The 22,215-nt window shown below is 33.3% G+C and overlaps 1 protein-coding gene across 15 annotated transcripts in view; it reads right to left on the minus strand.

The window, feature by feature from the left end:
• ZBTB20 (zinc finger and BTB domain containing 20) overlaps positions 1-22,215 on the minus strand; it is an 822,970-nt gene that overhangs the window by 786,452 nt on the left and 14,303 nt on the right. For 2 of the 15 annotated variants that reach the window (XM_064374632.1, XM_064374637.1), the window contains exon 2: positions 9,675-9,728. The exons of the other annotated variants lie outside the window; for them this stretch is intronic. The gene's annotated coding sequence lies outside the window, so the exon portion shown is untranslated. The remainder of the gene's footprint in view (positions 1-9,674; positions 9,729-22,215) is intronic. 15 annotated transcript variants of the gene reach the window in all.

Consider the following 22,215-nt stretch of genomic DNA (forward strand, 5'->3'; position numbering starts at 1 on the left):
CTCCAGTTCCATTCACGTTGCTGCAAATGACATTTCCTTCTGTCTTATGGCCAAATAGTATTCCATTGTGAGTATATATGTCACATTTTCTTTATCCATTCATCCACTGATGGACACTTAGGTTTAATTCCGTATCTTTGTTACTATGAATAGCGCTGTAGTAAACATAGAAGTGCAGATGTTCCTTTGATATACTTATTTCTTTTTGAGGTGGATAAATACTCAATAGAGACATTGCAGGATGATCTGTTTTTCATTTTTTGAGAAATGTCCATACTGTTTTTCATAGTGGCTGTACTAACATACATTCCCATAAACGGTGTATAAGAGTTCCCTTTTCTTTACATCTTTGCCAGCATCTGTTATTTTCTGTCTTTTTAATAATGGCCACTCTGGCTGGGGTAAGATGTTATCTCATTGTGGGTTTTGATTCGCACTTCCCTGATGATTAGTGATGTTTAGCATTTTTTTCCTATACCTATTTGGCCATTTGTATGTCTTCTTTTGAGAATGTCTATTCATGTCCTTTGTCCACTTTTAAACACAATTAATTGTTTTTACTGTTGAGTTGTTTGAGTTCCTTATATATTCTGGGTATTAGTACCTTTTGCAAATACTTTCTGCTTCACTGAAAAGGTTTAATAATAATAAAAAACACAATGACGTCCTACAGAAGTTATGTGTCTTTTGACTTCAATTTATTCACTAAAATAGTCTGCATATAAATGATGGGTGAATTCCCCTTCCAGGAACTCTTCTATGGCAGAAGTTAAAAACTACAATTCTCAGACTGCTTTGCCAGAATATGAAGCACTGGTATAAGATCCAAAGCAAAAACAGACTTCTTTCCACCTCCTGCTTTTGGCACTGACAATCTCAGTGATGGTGCTCCAATGGGCTCTGCAGCACAAGACTCTTGTGATCTGGCCTCTGGACTGTTGATTTCAAGTGTAGAACAACAGCAGCCACCACAAGTGACTGGAAGCTCCAGCAGCTGTGACATATGCCCCAGAATTCAGGAAACTACAGATTATCCTGGATTCTTGAAGTGTCCATAGGAGTGTGGGCACCTGGCTTCCTACAACGCAGTGAGATTGGTGATTCCAACAGCCACAGCAAAATGTGGAAGCAGCAGCAGCATAATACTTATAAGCTCTGGATAACAAAACTTTCCCTTGCTTTCTGCAGGAATTCGTTACTAAATAATATTGCCACCTTCTTTTTGCTCCACCAGACTTTCCAACACTTTTGTAATCAATTCCCTGGATCAAAGTTCCTCTGTCCTGAGTCATTTCTGTTTGTCTGGGCATTGATTCATACAAACCCATACTCCAATATATGCATAATTATTTGTAATATACACACATTACTACAACACATACATTACAGAATATGCAGCAATAGACATTTTTAAAGATTGAGGTAAACAAGGAGTAAACATTCTAAATTTGGAGCTTTTACTGAAGAGCAAACTGCTTTTGATGCTCTAACTGAAAAACATTAAAACAAAAATTTGAGTAAATGTGTGTCATTCTCTATGTATTGGCTTGGTTTTACACTTTGTAAAACAGTCATCTGAAAATACAGTACTATGTTCAGATTACTTAGATATAATGGTTGTCATGGGTGTGGAGGAGGGGTGGTGGTAAGTTGAGGGAGAAAGTCTCACAAAATACTAAATCCAAATGGAAGAAGAACATCAATGGCTGGGCTTACTACACTACAATACTCAATTTTCAATATTAACTGCCAATTATGTAAAATACTTTGTTGAAATTTAGCTAGTAAATTTCCATCTTCACAGATATAATAAGTCATTCCTATAAAGAGGTGTAGCGTTTTATTTTTTAACAAAAGGATTTTAAAATCAATTTAAAGATTGCATTTGAAAGATCTTAAAATAAGTTATAAAATTATGTTGCAAGTTTAAAAAATATGCTAATACATTTTTGTACAGTTTTTAATGTATACAGAAACTAGTTTAACAATTACATTGGTTTTGCCAACAAAATCACATTGTAATGAAAAGAATTACAAACATTCATTCTGAAATGTTTTCTCCATAACCATAGGTCATTCAAAAAGCAGTTACTGTCTCACTCATTATTGGTACTACTACTTTAAAAAGACAGATCGAATATGTTATTTTTCAAAAATATATGTTAGAGAGCATAGTATTGACAGTCATCTGTCATCATAGAAATGGTGAACAAAATTAGAACCCGTGTCATTCTGTAAAAGAAAAATGCATAACTGCCATAAATTTCTTATTACTTCTCAATACTCTATCACTGGATAACCAGTGAACCTCAAGTGGTGCAAATGATATTCATGGCCCATTCTCCAACTTATTACAAAGTATCATAAAGATTCCACTAAAATTTTAAGATTCTTTCACATTTGGTAACATATTTTTGACATTTTAAAGCTTTAACTAAAAAAACGAAAACAAACGATGTCCTACAGCACTCGTGTGTACTTTTGACTTCAATTTATTTGCTAAAATCGCTTGTCTATAAATGAGTGAATGAATTTCATGTTTAGAAGTAGTTCTGTAACCTGACCCAGCAAGCTTTTTTCTATTCCATTCAAACCAACCACTCCAATATTCTAAACTACGTAACTTTAGATAACATAGACGTTAGAGAACACACTATTTTACTAGGAGAGTATTTTGCTGTTTAGCAGCAATCTTCTCCATTGATTCTCTTATTTATTTGTAACAACACAGTTCTTCAAATTATTTCAATTGAGCCTAGCAAGTATCATTGGATAAAATGTTAGAAATATTGGTACTTTCATTTAATTATACAGTAAACATTCTACACTGCATAATTTGTTCAAATACTTGTTTTTGCAAATCTTCAGCAATGTTTTCTATATATATTCTAGCAATATCTGCTGATAAATGTGATGTTGTTTGTTGCCATATTATTTTTCATAATTTCAGCCACTATTGTTCTTAAGGAAGAACAGTGTTTCCGATGGTAAACGAGTTTGTATTTTAATATTTTTAAATCCCAAAGTCTTCTAATTATTAATGATTTTGTAAAGTCTATACTGAGTGTCAGGTGACATTAAACACTGCTTGATTCATGATCTATATAGTTAGATTTTAATGACTTATCAATGAAATGGTCTTCTGCCATTGCACGCCATACACTAAGAGTGACATTCTTTTTCAATGACTGAATATAAATCCACATTTCAAATAGACTTCTTGATTATTATTTCTGGTTGATCGATTTTCAAATATTACTAAATCATCATTGTTCTTATTTTATAATGTAGTTTACAAAATGTCCATATTCTAGGGATGTTCTTGTTCAAATGGGCTTGACTTAGTATTATATTTGCTATGCTTTTTTTCAGTCAGTTGTCTGTTTTGTAAGAGTTAGTTTAATCTGTCACTAATCTGTGACTCCTCATAACAAGGCACAGATAAAATTTAGCAGCTCCAACTCTTAAACAAACTCCACTCTTTCCCATCAGGATGCTCTGTTGAAGTTGCAATGCATGTAAATAATGCTCTGATATCGCCCAGCTCTATCTGGGCGTATTAATTATAGTAATTTTAACTTCTTTGATTTTTTAAATAAAAAAACACAAATAACAATTTTGATTTCTTCTCAAACCCTAATGCATCATCTTGCATATTTCTTGGAATGCATGGACTATTTTTGAAGCCACTATTCTACAGTATGGGCTTTGGACTCAGATTTGAAAAATATTTTTTGCTATGTACACTTAAGCAGCTTACTTATCCATGAGTCTCATATAGCTCAGCTATAAAATGAGAATAGTTATATCACCGAACTGTTTGATGATTACATGAGACAATAAGATATAACATTTGTTGTGAACATACAAAGTGCAAGGCTCTAGTCACAGCACACGAAATTTATTAATTCTTGAGTACAGTGTCTATACACAATGAGAATTTGATAAATATTACTTTTCTTCCCCAGGAAATAGAGAGAGAGAGAGAGAGAGAGAGTGAGAGAAAGAGACAGCAAGGATTAATTGTGCAAAATAAGCAATATTTATTAGGGCAAATAAAGTTGTTTGTTTATATGCCTATCTCTTCCACAAAACCTCAAGGCTCCTAGTCATGTTGCAGTTACGCATGTATCTTAATAGAATGCAAGTACAAAGCTTTGAATATGTTAAGTGCTCAACAATTAAATAAATGTTGTTAAGTGAATATACATAGGGTGACACCATAGCTTGCTGTTTATTAACTGTAAAAATTACAGCAAATCCAGCATTGACAGGATGTTTGATTAACTCCACAAACATTGCAAAACATGCTATTGTTTTTACCAAATTCTATTATATCATTGCAGAAAGGGTAACACTCTCCAGAGCTTTTCAAAATACAAAACTCTTTGATTATCTGTATGAACAGATGGGAAATAAGATATGGATAATCCAAAAATAATTTGTTTTGATTTTGAAATGTGTTTTCATATTCATATTTAAGCATTGGCATACCTAATATTCTATAAGAAATGTACTTTGAACAACAAAACTAGAGTATGAAAAGCTGAGTTAGAAAAAATTTGAACATAAATTCGTTTCTCTTATCTTTTTTCTTAACATCTCTGTGTACCCTATACCACTTTGACTACTCCAACTACCTAGAACTCACCTTTTCCGAGACCTTATTAGGTTATCTAAATGTTGGTTTTCACAGGGATATTTTCTGTATAAAGTAGGGAATTCTCATCAATAAATTTGAAATCAAGGTTGCCTAGGTATTATTAAAAAATCAATAGAAATATGTTATAAAATATGTCATCTGCTTCACTACAATTAGGAATTTTTATTTTTAATAAATTATTTTATTCCTTTGTGTATTACAAACCATAATGTCCTCCACAACTCTTTTTTTCAGATAAGACATTGGAGGTAGAGAAAAACTAGCTTGTGATATACAGTATTTAGTTATGTAATCCATCTGATATCTCACAAGTTTTCTTGTCAAATTCATAGTGCTCTTAGTTTTTTAAAAGATAAATAAATTATTGTGAAATATTTAAATAAAGTAATGGAGGAATAATAAATGCAAGGCATCATTGTTCATGGGCCATATACTACATCTCTAGGTGTATGGGAAGCAGAGTGCTTTGGCAGAAAGAAAGTGGGCTTTAAAGTCAAAGCCTGGATTTGAAAGAAGCTTCCACATTCACTACTTGTGACCTTAAACAAGTTACCGTTTTTCCAGAATTTCAGTTTCCTCATTAGCAAAGAGAAGGCAAAAGTATTAAATGAGAACATACATAAAGTGTTTAACCCTTAGCCAATATTTGTTACATAATAATACAATTTCTACCTTTCTTCCCAAACCAGAAATTCTCAAATTTTATTGTATTGTAGATCTCTTCTTCTTTTTTTTGAGACTCATTCTCACTCTTGTCCACCAGGCTGGAGTTCAATCGTGTGATCTCGGCTCACTGCAACCTCTGCCTCCCAGGTTCAAGTGACTCTCTTGCCTCAGCCTCCCAAGTAGCTGGGATTACAGGTGCCTGTCACCATGCCTGGCTAATTTTTGTATTTTTAGAAGAGATGGGGTTTCACCATGTTGGCCAGGACGGGTCTCAAACCGCTGACCTCAGGTGATCTGCCCACCTTGGCTTTCCAAAGTGCTGGGATCATAGGCGTGAGCCACCATGCCTGGCCTGTAGATCTCTTTTCTTATTTTTATTTTTTAGAGATGGAATCTCACTCTATTGCCCAGGCTTGAGTGTAGTTGTATGATAATAAATTGCTGCAGACTCAAACTCCTGTGCTCAAGTTATCCTCCTACCTCAGCCTCTGCAGAGTAGCTGGGACTACAGGTGTGTGCTACTGTGCCTGGCTTGTATTGTAGATCTCTTCTAACTACTAATGATTCACATCAATAATTGATACTTCTCTATCACATTACAGTTATAAAATTTCTTCACATAAACTGTTGAATGAAATCCTCACTGTCACACTGTAATCAGACTTTAACCCAGGTCATCCAATGTACTCAACATTCCATCAAGCCTGCTCCCCTCTTTAAAAAAAAAGTCGTCACCAGAACTAACAGTTTTATAGTAAGAAAGTAATATCCAATGATAATAAACATTATTAAACTATTTGGCTAGGCCCAGATAAGAACATATTCACATTAGTATCACTAGTGGTTCTAGGACCTAAAACTTTACTTGATACAAATATTTTGTAACACTTTCCTACAAAATAGCTTATAAAACAAATTTAAAAATATGCTCAAATGAAAACTTGTAATAGCTATTATGACTGTTTGAGAAGGGCAATGACCCTCAAAATTTATATATTTTCTAATCTTCAGTAATACGTTAAATTTCCTCATTATAATTCATTCCTTTGAAAATGGTATTGAAAAAACAGATAATGTCTAATATATTGGGTGGTCCATTAAAACAAGATCCCTACTTAATCTAACCAATTCTGTGAGAATAGTTGGTTAATCATTTAGATTATCCTAGGGGCCACCTCTCAAGACCACACTTTAAAAATCATTTCTTTGAGCCCTTACCTTCTCTTGAATCTGTTTCTTACTAATTAGAAGAAAACAGAGCATAAAAGTTAAAGGTATGTGGGTTCTGGATTCAGATTGCTTAAGTTCAAATTTTGGTTTACTATTTTAGATGAATTTCTTAGCATTATTAACCCTTTGTACTCATCATTAAAATGAGGGAAGTAAAAGGACCTATATTACAGAGTTTCGTGATGATTAAATAAGAAAATTCAAGTATTGGTAATAAAAGTTGCTAACATTTATCAGGCATTTCACCATATTCAGACACTGTGCTAAGTATTTACATATATTATCTCATTTAATATTCACAAAACCCTATATTACATGTTCCAGATGATAAATGTGAGATCCAAGGTGCCACAACTCATACACCAGAACTATAACTTAAATGCAGCACACGAATTCTACAGTACAAATCCTTAGATGCTAAGTGTATGGGAAGCTCAATGCCTGGCACATAGAAAGCATTCAATAAATTTTAGCTTGTGTTTATTTCTGTTTTATCTAAATGCCAATTTATTTGAAAGTTCTAAATTGAATAAAGTAGTTCTCAAATATTCAATTTCATGATCCCTTGCTTTTACCCTACCGAACACCATTGTTCTAAAACAGAGAGAGAGAGAGAGAAAGAAAGCGCACAAGCAAGAGTGTAATACTGTGAATTACTTATATAACACTTTAATAAAAGTTAATAGGTGGAGAAAACTTTAATGCATACTACTATACAAAAGAAGCCAATCTAAAAGGCCACATACTATATGATTACAACTATATGATGAAAAGGCAATACTACAGAGACAGTTTAAAAAAAAAAAAATCAGTGGTTGACAGGGGCTCGAGGAGAGAGGGATAAATAGGTGAAGGGTTGATCATTTTTAGGGCAGAGAAATTACTCTGTATGATTCTTGTAATGATGGGTACATATCATTATGCATTTATTCAAACCCATAAAATATATAACACCAAAAGTGAATCCTAACATAAACATGTGACAACAATGTATCAACATAGTTCATCAATCATAACAGATGTACCACTATACCGGAAAATGTTAATAATGGTGAAGGGTAAGAGGAATTTAGAAAATCTCTGCATCTTATGCTCAAATTTTCTGTGAACCTACAATTGCTCTAAAAAATCAAGCTTATTAAAAAAATTATCATGTAGTAGATCTTGTATAAAGTTTCAACAAATATCAAAGAATTAACATCACACTAACTCTAAGCACAAGCTAGTTAAAAATCAACAGAAAAAAATTTTTTCAGTCAATAGGAGTTATTTTGGAAATACAAACACAAAGTAAAAACTTGAGGGGGATGAAACCATCATGATGAATGTAAGCCAGACAGGAAAATTTCAGAATGTCAATATGCCTTAATCTAGGAAAGGCAAATTTCTAAAAATGATACCAAATGGTTAAAAATTACTAAATGATAAATTGAAGAGAATTTCAGATTATAAGGTTTTATGAAGTTAAATAATTGTCTTAAGGTGAAATAGTTTACGGGAAAGCTGGGACTAGAAACTCACGACTCTCAATCCAGTGCTCTTTCCACTATAACAGATTGACATCATAGAACATGTTTGACTCAAGGCAGTAAATTAAGTACACTGAAGAAAAGATAAGGAAAAAGTGACAATATGTAAAGTCTTTGATTCAGACCCAAGTATTACAGCTGGTATGACAGAAAATAACCACAATTTCAAAATGACTTCAACCAGGAAAGAAAGAAAGAGATGGGATTTGAAAGGGAATTAAATTTAAAGAATCAATGGAAAGTGATGACAGACTTCCTTATTTGGTAGTTTCAGGCCTGAGCTTTTGCCATTAAGATAATAATTCAAAGTGCTTTAATGCCTGGACTGACCACACTAAATAACATAAAATTATAACCTGTTGAGCTAGGTCAGTTCTATAAACTGTGCCTAAAATTTCCTGAATTCAAATCTGATTATAAATGTGCAATAAATTCATCTGTTCATTAGGCTAATTTATTTTCTGGGTGCATTTAAAATCTTTTTATATTGTGGAAACTTCCAAACATACAAAAAGAATACATAAAAATGAATTATTGGCCGGACATGGTGGCTCACTCCTGTAATTCCAGCACTTTGGGAAGCCGAGCCGGGCGAATCACGAGGTCAGGAGATCGAGACCATCCTGGTCAACATGGTGAAACCCTGTATCTACTAAAAGTACAAAAAATTTAGCTGGGTGTGGTGGCGCATGCCTGTAGTCCCAGCTACTTGGGAGGCTGAGGCAGGAGAATTGCTTGAACCCAGGAGGTGGAGATTGCAGTGAGCCAAGATCACGCCACTGCACTATAGCCTGGGCTACAGGGAGAGACTGTCTCAAAAAAGAAAAAAAAAGAATTCTCTTGTACCTATCATTCAATTTAAGTAACTCACATTTTGCCTTTCCTGTTTTACCCATTGCCACTATATACTTTTTTTCTGAAGTAGCTGAACTGATTTAAGATGAAGAAGAAAACTAAAGAATGAAAGAAACACTATCAATCTGTTATTCATTGAGGCTTAAGCCAGAAAGATTCCAGATTATGAGGCAAAAAGAAAAAAGAAACAAGAGTCAAGGAGTCAAGAATAAAAAAGTTAAAGTCTATTAGTGAGATGGTCTAGATGCATTACTTGAAAATAAATGGAACCACTGTCTATGGGGGAGGAGATTTTAACAAATTATTTTCCAATAATTTAAGTCTGACACAGAGAAGAATGGCAGACAATGTTGTAAAGCTTTATTGATATTATAGTTTCTAGAGATGGGTTATCTTCAAGGAACATATTAATCACACCATGTTCAAATTCCTATAATCACTAACTTACCGTATTCCAATAAGCACCTATAGAGAGAAAAGTTTGTGCTATTTATAAAATTTCAACATAACCAAGTCTCAGTTTATTCTTGAAGCTAACTAAATTATGTGAAGGGAAAATGTTATAGAAAAAGAAGTTTCTCTGGGATGGAATGAAAATAGGTGCCCACAAAAATATTAACAGATAATGGCAAAGTGCTAATGTTTAATGAGAGTCCTAATATTTCTCCTCTTTGCTCACCAAATATCTTAGGGGAATATAAATTTAAGAGAGCAGAAGAATCTTTACTGACCTGGAGTGGATACCATAGAGGGAAACATATCATAGCATGGCATGCAGAACTAGCCTGTAACAGATCATTTGGAAAAAGGAGAAATAATTAGACCTTTATGAAAAATCATACATGTTTTTCACAGTGATTGGAGTTTCCAGGTAATTTACTGAGTTCTGACCTTTGGATTAATGTGTGTTTGCTTCAAGAATGGGCATTTTATTCTCAAAATAAACTTCAAGTGGGAAGTGTATTCTCAAAGTTCATTTTTATTTCCCATGAAGTCTGTTTTTTATGTACTTGAGAAAGATCTCCCCACTTTTTAATTTGGAAATTTTAAATTAGAATATAAAGTGACTTTGGTCAAGTTCACTGCTCTTTTTAAAGTAATATTAATAAAATTGCATATTTCTGGACCTCGAAGGATTCTTCTGAGCATTTAGAATAATACTTCAGTTTCCAGACTAAACACTGAAGCCAGAGATTATGAGAAGCAGGCAATACAGCAAATACAAGCATATCAAAACTATCTTGATGGAAAAGAAAATGTGAATAATGTCATGCTGAATCATCAATTTCTGTCATGAAACAAAAGGCAAAACTTGGCAAGTAAAGATGAAAGATGAATTTCTAATGGGGAAGAGGAGTTAAAACTGAAATAACTAGTGAGGCCCAATTGAGGTTTTAAAGCATGAATCCAAATATCAAGTTTTTTTTTTTTTTTTTTTTCGTATTTGGTTCCTTTGTAAAGACTTTTGATTGCAAGACCAATGAACACTGACTAATCTTCTTCTCTATCTTCCATAGCAAATTGTTAGCATATAGCTGTCTCTTGCTTCCCATTCTCCCTTAAATGTAAAAAATGTTCCTCAATCAAAAATATTACTTCCTACATTTCATATAAATTAAGTCAAATTATATCTCCATACAATCCCATTAACTCTGAGGAGATCCTTGGTTCTCCATGGATTTGAATTCAGTCAAAATATGTCACAGTTCCTCAGTGTCTTTATTTGTCCTGCTTCTCCATAAAGTCTAAACTCCTGCCTTTCCAATGAACATCTGTCTATGAAGACTTTCTACATATTAATCCTATTCTTCATCTTTCTGACCATACATTCCTAAAATGGCTATACCTTCTGATTAACACATTTCTATGCATTACAGATTACCCATTTTAAGTACCTCAGTGTCCACTGATCTTCATCCCCTGCTGACAATCACCTTTCCACAAGCCTACATTCATATAGCTAGATCATTTGTCAACTACTGCTCACTCCTCCAAGTTCTGCCTTGTCTACAGACTAATTTTAAGGGTCAAATACCCATTCTTAAAGCAAACATGTATTAATCAAAAGGTCAGAACCCAGTTAATTACCTGGAAACTCCAATCACTGTGAAAAACATGCATGATTTTTCATAAAGGTCTAATTATTTCTCCTTTTTCCAAATGATCTGTTACAGGCTAGTTCTGCATGCCATGCTATGATATGTTTCCCTCTATGGCATCCACTCCAGGTCAGTGAAGATTCTTCTGCTCTCTCAAATTTATATTCCCCTAAGATATTTGGTCAGCAAAGAGGAGAAATATTATGACTGTCATTAAACATTAGCAATTTGCCATTATCTGTTAATATTTTTGTGGGCATGTATCTTCATTCCATCCCAAAGAAACATCTTTTTCTATAACATTTTCCCTTCACATAGTTTAACAATATCTAGAACAGCACATTAACAGGTGAAGATGTTCCAATGCATGAATTATTACTAAAAGAATTATTTATTTATCTGATCATATAATTTAAGAATCAAAATAGACACAGAGAATAGAAAACAAAAGAAGTAAACATTCTAGAAACACAAAAGAATTAAGAATGGAGGCAGATTAAACTGTCAAAAAGTGTTTCTTTACTAGAAACACTAAGTAGAATGCTTGTCAATTCTCTGACAAATATACCACTATTTAAGCTCTGGACACCTGAGAAGAGAAAAAGGCAAATGACTGAAGGAAGTTCCTCCAGCCAAAGCTAAATATACCTAAGACCCGACATGGTTCACATACACAATCAACTCACTACTCAAAACCAGTAAACACACATCCAATCGATCATTTCCAAGGCACTTGCACATATTTCTCAAAGGTTATGTACTTTATATTCTTTATTCCAAGAGTGGCTTTGATGCTAATGTTTGACTTCTTTCTCCTGAATAAAAATACTTGGCACTAGGACAGGACTGAGGAGAGGCTGGGGTTTCTAAACTATCATAAAGTTAGTTCTGTTTAAGGTAACTCAGTAAAGATTTTACAAGGCAACATTCCTTAGCACTACCAGGAAAAACCCTCTAAAGCCCATATAAACAAGTTACCAAGCCACCTAACCAATCTTGGCCTTTGTTTCCTTATGAATAAAATAAAGATAATAACTATCTCATGGAGTTGAAAGGAACAAATGAGTTAAAATATGTTAAGCACTTAAATGTTGTCTGGCATTTAGCAATATTAAAAAGCTAAAAATGGTATTAATAATGCCTGAATGGATGTTATTCCTTTGAGTAATTTATCTTTAGATTTATACAAAGCTGCTAAAAAGTAGTGTAAGTGAATAGCATATGTTTTATATTTTCTTAAATTAAGAAATTATGGTATCAACTTAAGAGTCTTAAATATACTGAACTTGCAGTAGTATTCCAATTGAATTAGTTTGAATATTTTAAGATTGGCATTACATTTTGTTGGTTTTTTTTTTTCTTTTATCCCATAGGTTGACATCATCGACAAATGTAAGCCAAACAAAGCAATTAATCTAAGAAATGCTTTAAATAAACAGAAATATATTTTAAAAATCTATATGCATTGATAACTAGATTGTATATATAAAAAGCGAAGCATGTACTTTCTAAATTAAAATTTAGCTGGGGGAGCGGTGACTGACCTTTAAGAAAAAGATAAAACTCAAGAAATAAATTGTAGGAGACTTGCCCAACCACATATAAGGACTTACTGTAAAGCTCTACTAATTAATAAAATGTGTTACTGGTGTAGAGATAGTCCAATCAACCAAGAGACAGAAAAGAAAGCCTAGAAACAGGCCCTTGAATATACAGACCCTTGGTAGGCAAGAGCTGTCATGGCAAATCACTGAGGAAACACAAGAGCATACAGTAAACATAACTGGAAAATCATGTTTCTCTTTAGAAAATAATTTACTTTTATCACTAAATGACATATAAAAATCAGCTCCAGTGAATGATTTATTTAAGAAAATTAAAAAGCATGAACTATAAAAGAAAATCTGTATTAGCACTTAAAAATTAAGATTTTTATGTTTATTAGAATTCCCTAAAGATGACAAAATAATCTGCACAACAAATCCCTGACACAAGTTTACCTAAAAACAAAACTGCACATGTACCCCTGAACTTAAAATAAAAGTTTTAAGAAAAAGAAAATGTGATATACGGGCGAGGAATACTGGCTCATGCCTCTAATCCCAGCACTTTGAGAGGCCAAGGCAGAAGGATCTCTTGAGGCCAAGAGTCTGAGACAAGCCTGGGCAGTATAGTAAGACCTCACCTTTCCAAAAATAAAAAATTAAAAAAATTAACTGAGCATGGTGGCATGCGCCTGTAGTCCTAGCTACTGAGGAGGTTGAGACAGGAGAATCCCCTGAGCCCAGGAGGTTGAGGCTGCAGTGAACTATGATTGTGTCATGGTACTGTAACATGGGCAACAGAGCAAGACCCTGCCTTAAATTTAAAAAAAAAGAAAGAAAGAAAATGTGATATACATATATAACAGAATACTATTCTGCCTTAAAAAGAAGAAAATTCTGTCATGTGATATCAATGAACCTGAAAGACCTTATACCATGTGAAATAGTCCAGGCACAGAAAGACAAATACAGCATGTTCTCACTCATGTGGGAACTAAAATAATGAAACTCATAGAAGCAGAGAGAATGGTGACTACCAGGAGATGGTAGGTGGGGAGATGGGAGAAATGTTGGTTTAGGGATATAAAATTTCAGTTATACAGAAAAAATAAATAAGTTCAAGAGATATATTATACAATATGGTGACTACAGTTAATAACAACGTATTGCTTGCTTGAAAATTGCTAAAAGAATAAGTGTTTTCACAAGAAAGTATGTAAGGTAATGTATGTTGATTAACTTGATTTAGCCACTTCATAATGTATATGTATTCTAAAATAATGTACATTAATGTATATAATTTTTGCCAATTAAAAATGTTAAATTTTTACATGTAGAAAATAAAAGCTAATAATCATTTTAAAAAAATAATACATACATACACACAAAAAGGATGCCCCTCAAAAAGTGAAAAGACAAGCCACAAGTGAAAAGACATAGAATTAGTATTTAGAATATAAAGAACTCTGGCAAGCAATAGAAAAAGAAGCATACAAATTTTTAAAAAGAAGAAAAATGGTTTAAGAACCACCATTTCACAGAAGAAAAAAAACACATACACATGTTCACAGTCTTGCTTCTTGAGAAACATGAAAGTTCACATCGAGACTATTATAAGATATTTTTTATATACTCATGGCAAAAATTAAGAAGTCTGACAATAACATGTGTTCAAGAGAATATGGATCAATGAGAATATTTTATACAATGCTGGTGGAAGTGTAAATGGCTAATATCACTTTAGAAAAACAATTTGACAATCTCCTGCAAAGTAGACCATTTACACATCTTAAGACAGCAATTCCAATCTTAGTATATACTCAAAAGAATGTCTTCCGAATGTCACCAACAAACATGTACAAGAATGTTTGTTCTAGCACCATTCACAGCAACAATAAAAGGAAAACAACTCAAATGTCCATTAGTAGGAGAAAGAATAAATTATACTGTGGTATAGTCACAAATATTATATAGAAGTGAAAAAGAACTCTGTAAGTTACAATTATACACAACATGGGTGAATCCTGATAATTTAATGTTGAAAGGAAAAAAAGCATATTCCAAAAGATACATACAGCAGGCAATTAATGTGCTATTGAGTTACAGCAGGTAAGTTAATAATTGGTATTATGATTTGTGACATCTACAGGGGTAATATTAAAAGTAGTTTATAAGTAGTAAAGCTATATATATGATTTATGAAAAAACAGTGGAATAATGAACACAAATTTTAGAATAGTGGTTACCTCTGGTTGAGGGAATATAGGTGTGAGAAGGAAATGTGAGTTTTGATGTTCTATTACTTTGGTTAGGTCTTGGACTCAGGTATTTCTTTTGATTTAAAATAATGAATGAATGAAAGAAAAAAGGAGAATTCATAGAAAAATGGCTATTAACTATGTTATGATTAACTAATTCTGTGTGCTTAAAGTCCAATTTTTTAAAATGACAAATGATTTAGTAGTACTTCTCACACTTTCTGTACATATGAATGACTTGAAGTCTTGTTAAAATGAATATGATTCCTTAGGTTTGAATTGGAGTTTGAGATTCTGCATTTTCAGCTTCTAGGTGGTATGAATGCTGCTGGTCCAAAAGAATCTATATTATCTATCTAGTCATTTCCAAATATGAGGTGCTGGCAAAGCTCAGAAGTTTGATTGAGACTATGAAAGGCAACAAAAAACGTCAAGACTTGTTGATGCAGAAGTTTAAATTTTATTCAGTCAACTTAAACCTTAGTCTTTAACAAAAAAGGAACAGGCCAGGTGTGGTAGCTCACATTCATAATCCCAGCACTTTGGGAGGCTGAGGCAGGCATATCACTTGAGGTCAGAGGTTGAGAACCACCTTGCTAACATGACGAAATCCTATCTCTACTAAAAGTACAGGCCGGGCGCGGTGGCTCAAGCCTGTAATCCCAGCACTTTGGGAGGCCGAGGTGGGTGGATCACGAGGTCAAGAGATCGAGACCATCCTGGTCAACATGGTGAAACCCCGTCTCTACTAATACAAAAAACTAGCTGGGCATGGTGGCGCGTGCCTGTAATCCCAGCTACTCAGGAGGCTGAGGCAGGAGAATTGCCTGAACCCAGGAGGCGGAGGTTGCAGTGAGCCGAGATCGCGCCATTGCACTCCAGCATGGGTAACGAGCGAAACTCCGTCCCAAAAAAAAAAAAAAAGTACAAAAATTAGCCAAGAATGATGGCACACACCTATAATCCCAGCTACTGGGGAGGCTGAGGCACAAGAATCACTTGAACCTGGGAGGTGGAGATTGCAATAAACTGAGATCATGCCACTGCACTCCAGACTGGGCAACAAAGCAAGACTCTGTCTCAAAAAATAATAAGATAAAAATAAATAAATGTTTAAAAGGAACAGAAAAAGCAAAAACACCTTCATTGTTTTAAGATTGGCATCAGTGATTCAATAAATTCAGAGACTTGAAGGAGAAATGAAATAAACTGAACTGACCACTGAATAAGATAATAGGTGTCATATTTTGGAATGTTTACTACAATGCTAAGAAATAATTATTTGATTTCTATCTATTCCAAAGAGAAGCAGGTCTTGATAAAAGACACTAGAATTCACAGTTTACTTTGAAATGAAAGACACTTCTTTCCTAAATATAAAAAACTGAAATAATAAGAATTAAGGGAAAATACTGTAGCTTATTGAGGATTAAAATAAACAGATCACTTTAATCTCCCATTTCCTTGGCCTCTACAAAACTTCACCTAGCAATTGGGATAGTCATCATTGGTGGTTAAAAATTTTCTTTAACAGAGAAAGAAAAAACACAATTAAGAGATGACTGGCAATGACATATGTATCCACAGCAAAAACTAATAGGTCCTACTACTCTAGCAACATTACTATTATTAAGAAACAGTGAAGAAATATATTAAAAATATATCCACCTCAATTGCCATTAATTTCACATTTAATAAAGACAATCAATACACAAGTAGAAGGTGAAAATGGGTTCTATTTATTACAATGGCTTCATTATGTGATGCATATAATATCAAAGAGAATCAATTCAGGTAGTTGTTTCTACTAGCCTTGCCTCAAGTCTATTTAAAGAAATGAAAAGCAAAGATTGCTGGGCATAGTGGCTCATGCCTGTAATCCCAGCACTTTTGGAGGCCGAAGCAGGTGGATCATCTGAGGTCAGGAGTTCGAGATCAGCCTGGCCATCATGGTAAAACCTTGTCTCTACTAAAAACACAAAATTTAGCTGGGCATGGTGACGCATGCCTGTAATCCAAGCTACTTGAGAGGCTGAGGCATGAGAATCGCTTGAACCTAGGAGGTGGAGGTTGCAATGAACCAAGATCACGCCACTGCACTCCAGTTTGGGCAACAGAACAAGGCTCTGTCTCAAAAAAAAAAAAAAAAAGAGAAAAGAAAAAAAGAAAAAGCAAAGATTGTTGTCCCTTCTAACATCTATCTTTTCAGCTTTCTTATGACATCGTGTCCATTACTGGAATACTAGAGAAACGGAAGAAGATTAAACTAGTTAAACATATTTTTAAGAATATGAAAAAAGTAAAAGTGAAATGATGAGGGTAAGAAAAATTTTAAATGGACACATTCTTTGGAAAAGGAGTCAGGTATAATATATTTAGATTTAGACACATTCATCCATTCAATTTTCTCCAAACCAGAATTGAGGTATCTTTAATAGTACAGTACAGACTCTACTGTATTAAGATGATACTTTCTTGTTAGTAAAGAATGTCTAAGTTTTTAGCCTTTTGTAGTGATGTTATCAACCAACTAACATAGCTATTTCCTAATACTCTCACAGTCAAAAAATTGGCCAACGGCAAATTAGGTGTCTGGTCACTGAAAGATTATAAAGATTGTACTATTTCAAAGCATTTATGCTACAGTCACTATTAACTACAGCTATAAATTAGGAGATTATTTCCAATGAAATATAACAACAGATTATAAAGCTGTATTTAGCTGTCTGTGGCCATGTAACAAGTCAAAATGTAATGCAACATTATCATTATGTCCAGATGTGACAAAGGCACAGACTTCCCACAAAACATTCCTATCTCTATACTACAGTAAAACATCATCGGGAGACCTACCTGAATAAAAATCTCCCCTCAATGACCAGAAAAATAAATGAAGAAACTTTAGAGGCCTGTCTTAGACTTTAAGCAATTAAATGTATTCACACCTTCCATGTATTTTACTCTTTATCTGTCCGAAGTTTATATAGCTTCATCAGTAATACATTCTATTACTGATATGTCAAAAGGCTTAATATCATATATGCAGCTTCAAATATATGTAAATGTCCACCAAGTATAAAAAATGCCTTCAGATTTTCATTATCATCATTCTATGCACAACACATTATGCTTTTTAAAGCACTTCAACGTGTATTATTTTACTCAACCTCACAAATATTATGAAACTGAGGAAAACATCTCTATTTTAAAGTCAAAGACTCTGAGATACAAAAGTCAAGTGATTTGTCTATAATCATATTCTATGCTGACTTCTAGGTTTTTTTTCATTTAATATTTTTAAATTCTTTCATTTCTGCATTCTGCTACTTTGCTGAAATCATTATTGTACCTGTAATCTATTAGGTCAAATCAGTAAATATTATCAATCAACTTCTATATGCAAGGATTCAATTCATGGATAATCGGCATTATTAACTTATTTGTGATATCCATAGGGGTAATATTAAAATTATATAACAACTGACACGAAAGGTACCAACTAAAGAAAATGAACACTGAACAAATTGAAACATACCCCCTAAGGTTTACCAAGGGAGATCAACTGCATGTCAGCTCTGCTGTGGGCATGACCAATAGAGTCTGATTTAATCACAAACCATAAATCACTTGTAGATGTTTATCTGGCCTGAAATGTTAGAAGAACAACTAAAGATTTAAGAGAACATGTAGAAAATTCTGGTGTCATGTGGTATCAAATTAACTTAAAGAGAATGCAAATATAAAGGAAAAAAATTCTCCTTGGGTGCCAACATTCAGAAATATGAACACATTACTACCAAAGGTAGCCATAATATTTTACATTATTTTAATTTCTTTATGCATATATATTCAAATATACTTTATTAAAATACATAAAAGGAATTTTGAACATGTTTTTAGCACAATTTTTCTTTTCCTTTATTTCTTGGCTATCTGCTCCTCTCCTTTCATATCCATTTTAATAACTTAATATGCCTTAATAATATGCCTCCTGTCATATTATTCTTCCTTTAAAAACAGCCCTACTATAAGGCAGATATACACATATGCAGATATTACCTATAAATATACATATTCAGGGATTTTTGTCATTATTTTAAAAAAAGGCTGAATATTACACCCACTTTTCATGCCTTGCTCTTCTCACTCATAAGGAACTCCTGGAAATTCTTCCAGAACATCTGAGATAGCCTTAATTCACATCTTTTAATGACTGCATAATATTCCATGGTTGAGTTCCCATTATTTACTAACATTATCTTGTTAATAGAATTACTGTTTTCTGCAGTTATGCCACTACAATAAAGTTACAACAATCTAGAAACCAAAAAATACACGTTCTTAAATATTGCTACTTATATTTCCATGGAATATATTCCCAAAAATGAGACTGCCAGGTTAAAGTATATTGCAAATTGTAATTTTAATAGGTTTTTGTTAGTCTTACGAGACTGCATTTTGTAACGCATAGACTAAATCACATTTTCACCAGCAACAAATGAGTTGTTTTCCCCCTTATTACGACTAGCAATAAATGTTAAACCTGTAAGACTAACACAACTTTTAAATGCTGAGGTAAAACCTCATTCTTAAGGTGCAAAATGGGAAGATACTTTCATTTTTTTCCACAGACATCATCAATTATGCTAGTCCCATTAATTTTAAAAATCCATCATTTTCCAACTAAGTTGTCATCTTTTTCAGCATTTGCCAATCGTTTCCACTGATCTATTATTTCTGCCTAGGCTATCACCATGTTGTTTTAGCTGTCTTTGTAGTATGTTCTAGTATGTGTAATGCAAGTCACTCCTCATTGCTTTTTCATATTGACCTGCCTTTTGTTAGCATTTAATCTTTCAAAGTAGTTTTAAAATAACATTGTAGACTTCATAAAGGAAAAAGAAAATCCCCAGAGATTCTAATTGGAATTGCATTATATAAATTTATTAACTTTGAAAGAATATTTTTGTTACTGTTTTCCCATCCTAAACCACAATTTGTCTTCCTCTTAATCAAATCCTGTTTCATACATTCTATTATCTTTGTTTTCATAGAGTTCCTGTACTTCTCTTGAAAACCTTATTAATAGGCATTTTGTAATGCACGTTTCTATGGAAAATAGAATAATATTTTCCCAATGGGAAAAAAGTCTTCTAGATGCCCAAATTCCTCCAGAGAAGAGTTGTTTTCATCTTATCTTTTATCCAACTACCTTATCAATTTTTCTTACTCATTTTTTTAGATTTTAAAATTAGTTTCTAGAATTTTTAGATCATATATCAGCAAGAGACACTTTACATCTCTACAAATGTTAATGTTAGTTATATAATTTACCTACTGTATATGATAAAGCCTCTAAATTAAGGTTAAATAATTGTGATAGATGGTTCCTTGCCTAGTTTCCACTGTTAACTAAAATGTTTTCAGGATTTAACAATTTAGGCCATGTTCAGTGGCTCATTCCTGTAATCCCAAAACTTTGGGAGGAGGCTGAGGTGGGAGAATCACTTGAATCCAGGAGGTCGAGGCTGTAGTGATCCCTGATCATGCCACAGCACTCCAGGTTGGGCAACAAAGTGAGATCGTGTCTCAAAATAAAAAACAAAAAACCTCAACAATTTAGAATTATATCTTCTGTTGACTGAGAATAAAAATACTTTATAGTATTTAGCAATTCTCATTTATTCTTCTTATTTTGATTGACTTTTAAATAAATTATATTGGTATATTTCCTATTATTGAAGAATGCTTATATTCCTACTTAAAAATACATTTACTCCGGGCGCGATGGCTCACGCCTGTAATCCCAGCACTTTGGGAGGCAGAGGTGGGTGGATCACGAGGTCAAGAGATCGAGACCATCCTGGTCAACATGGTAAACCCCATCTCTACTAAAAATACAAAAAATTAGCTGGGCATGGTGGTGCGTGCCTGTAATTCCAGCTACTCAGGAGGCTGAGGCAGGAGAATTGCCTGAACCCAGGAGGCGGAGGTTGTGGTGAGCTGAGATCGCGCCATTGCACTCCAGCCTGGGTAACAAGAGTGAAACTCCGTCTCAAAAAAAAAAAAAAAATACATTTAAAAATAGCCCCTAGCTATTATTTTGATTTGCAGTTGATATTATTTGATAATATTTCCCTTAGAATTTTTGAATTTATTTCATAAGTGAAATTATACTATATTTTTTACTATATAATCTTTAACAGAATTAGATATTAAATGAAATTATGGAATATTTTGATATTTTTTCCATGGCCTAGAATGATTTAAATTACATCAAAACTATGTATTCCTTAATGTTTAAGTGACAACATTTGGTCAAATTTCCAATCTTTTCTATGATAAATAGTATCTGCTTTCTACTTCTTCTTAGGTCAATTTTTATAATTTGTATTTGACTAAAAGACCTTTTATTTCTCATGAGTTTTAAATTTGTCAGATAGCTACATTATTTTTAACATTCTTTTCACCTTCCAGTTTTTTCCTCTTTTTATTTCTAATTGTCTACTTTTTGGCTTATTCTTTTTCCTAAAGCTTTATTACAGAGTTAAAATATTCATATAACATACACTCACCATTTTAACTGTATTAAAGTATGTAATTCAGTGACATCCACATGGTTGTATACCAACTATCTCAAGAACATTCTCATCACTCCAAAAGGAAATCCTATACCCACTAAGCAGCCATTCATCATTTTTCCTTCTCCCAGCCCCTGGCAACCACTAATCACCTTTCTGGCTCCACCTATTTGCCTACTCTGGACACTTCATATACATGAAATCACACAATATTTAGCCTTTTGAGTCTGGCCTCTTTGACTTAGCATAATGTTTTCAAGGTTCATCCATGTTATAGTATGCAACAGTACTTCATTCTTTTATGGCTGAGTAATATTATATTGTGTAGATGTATCATACCTGAATAATTTTTATTCATTCATTCAGCAGTTTGATAGATATGAGTTGCTTCTGCTCTTTGGCCACTTTGAATAATGCTGCCATGAATATTTGAGTACAAATTTTACGTGAACATACACTATCAGTTCTCTTGAGTATATACCTCAGAGTGGAACTGATAGCCACATTTTCTTTTTTGCTTTATCATCTTCACAAGGAGTTTATGTATCAAATTGGTCTTTCCAAAGAACCAGTTTTTAGATTTGAGTTTTACTGTATGTTTTTCTATTTCGTTACTTTCATCTTTGTAACAATCCCCTCTTCTTCTATCTTATATTATTCTGTATACTAACTTCTTAACATTAGGTTATCCTTTATTTTCCATCTTCCTTAATAACAAAGGCCTTTAAGGCTATCAGTTTTCCTCTGACAACTGTATTAGCTAGTTTTCATTGGCTTTTACATAAAATAT

The sequence above is a fragment of the Aotus nancymaae genome, unplaced genomic scaffold (assembly GCF_030222135.1).
Source record: "Aotus nancymaae isolate 86718 unplaced genomic scaffold, 86718_ANA_hifiasm-v0.15.2.pri h1tg000011l, whole genome shotgun sequence".
Taxonomy (NCBI): domain Eukaryota; kingdom Metazoa; phylum Chordata; class Mammalia; order Primates; family Aotidae; genus Aotus; species Aotus nancymaae.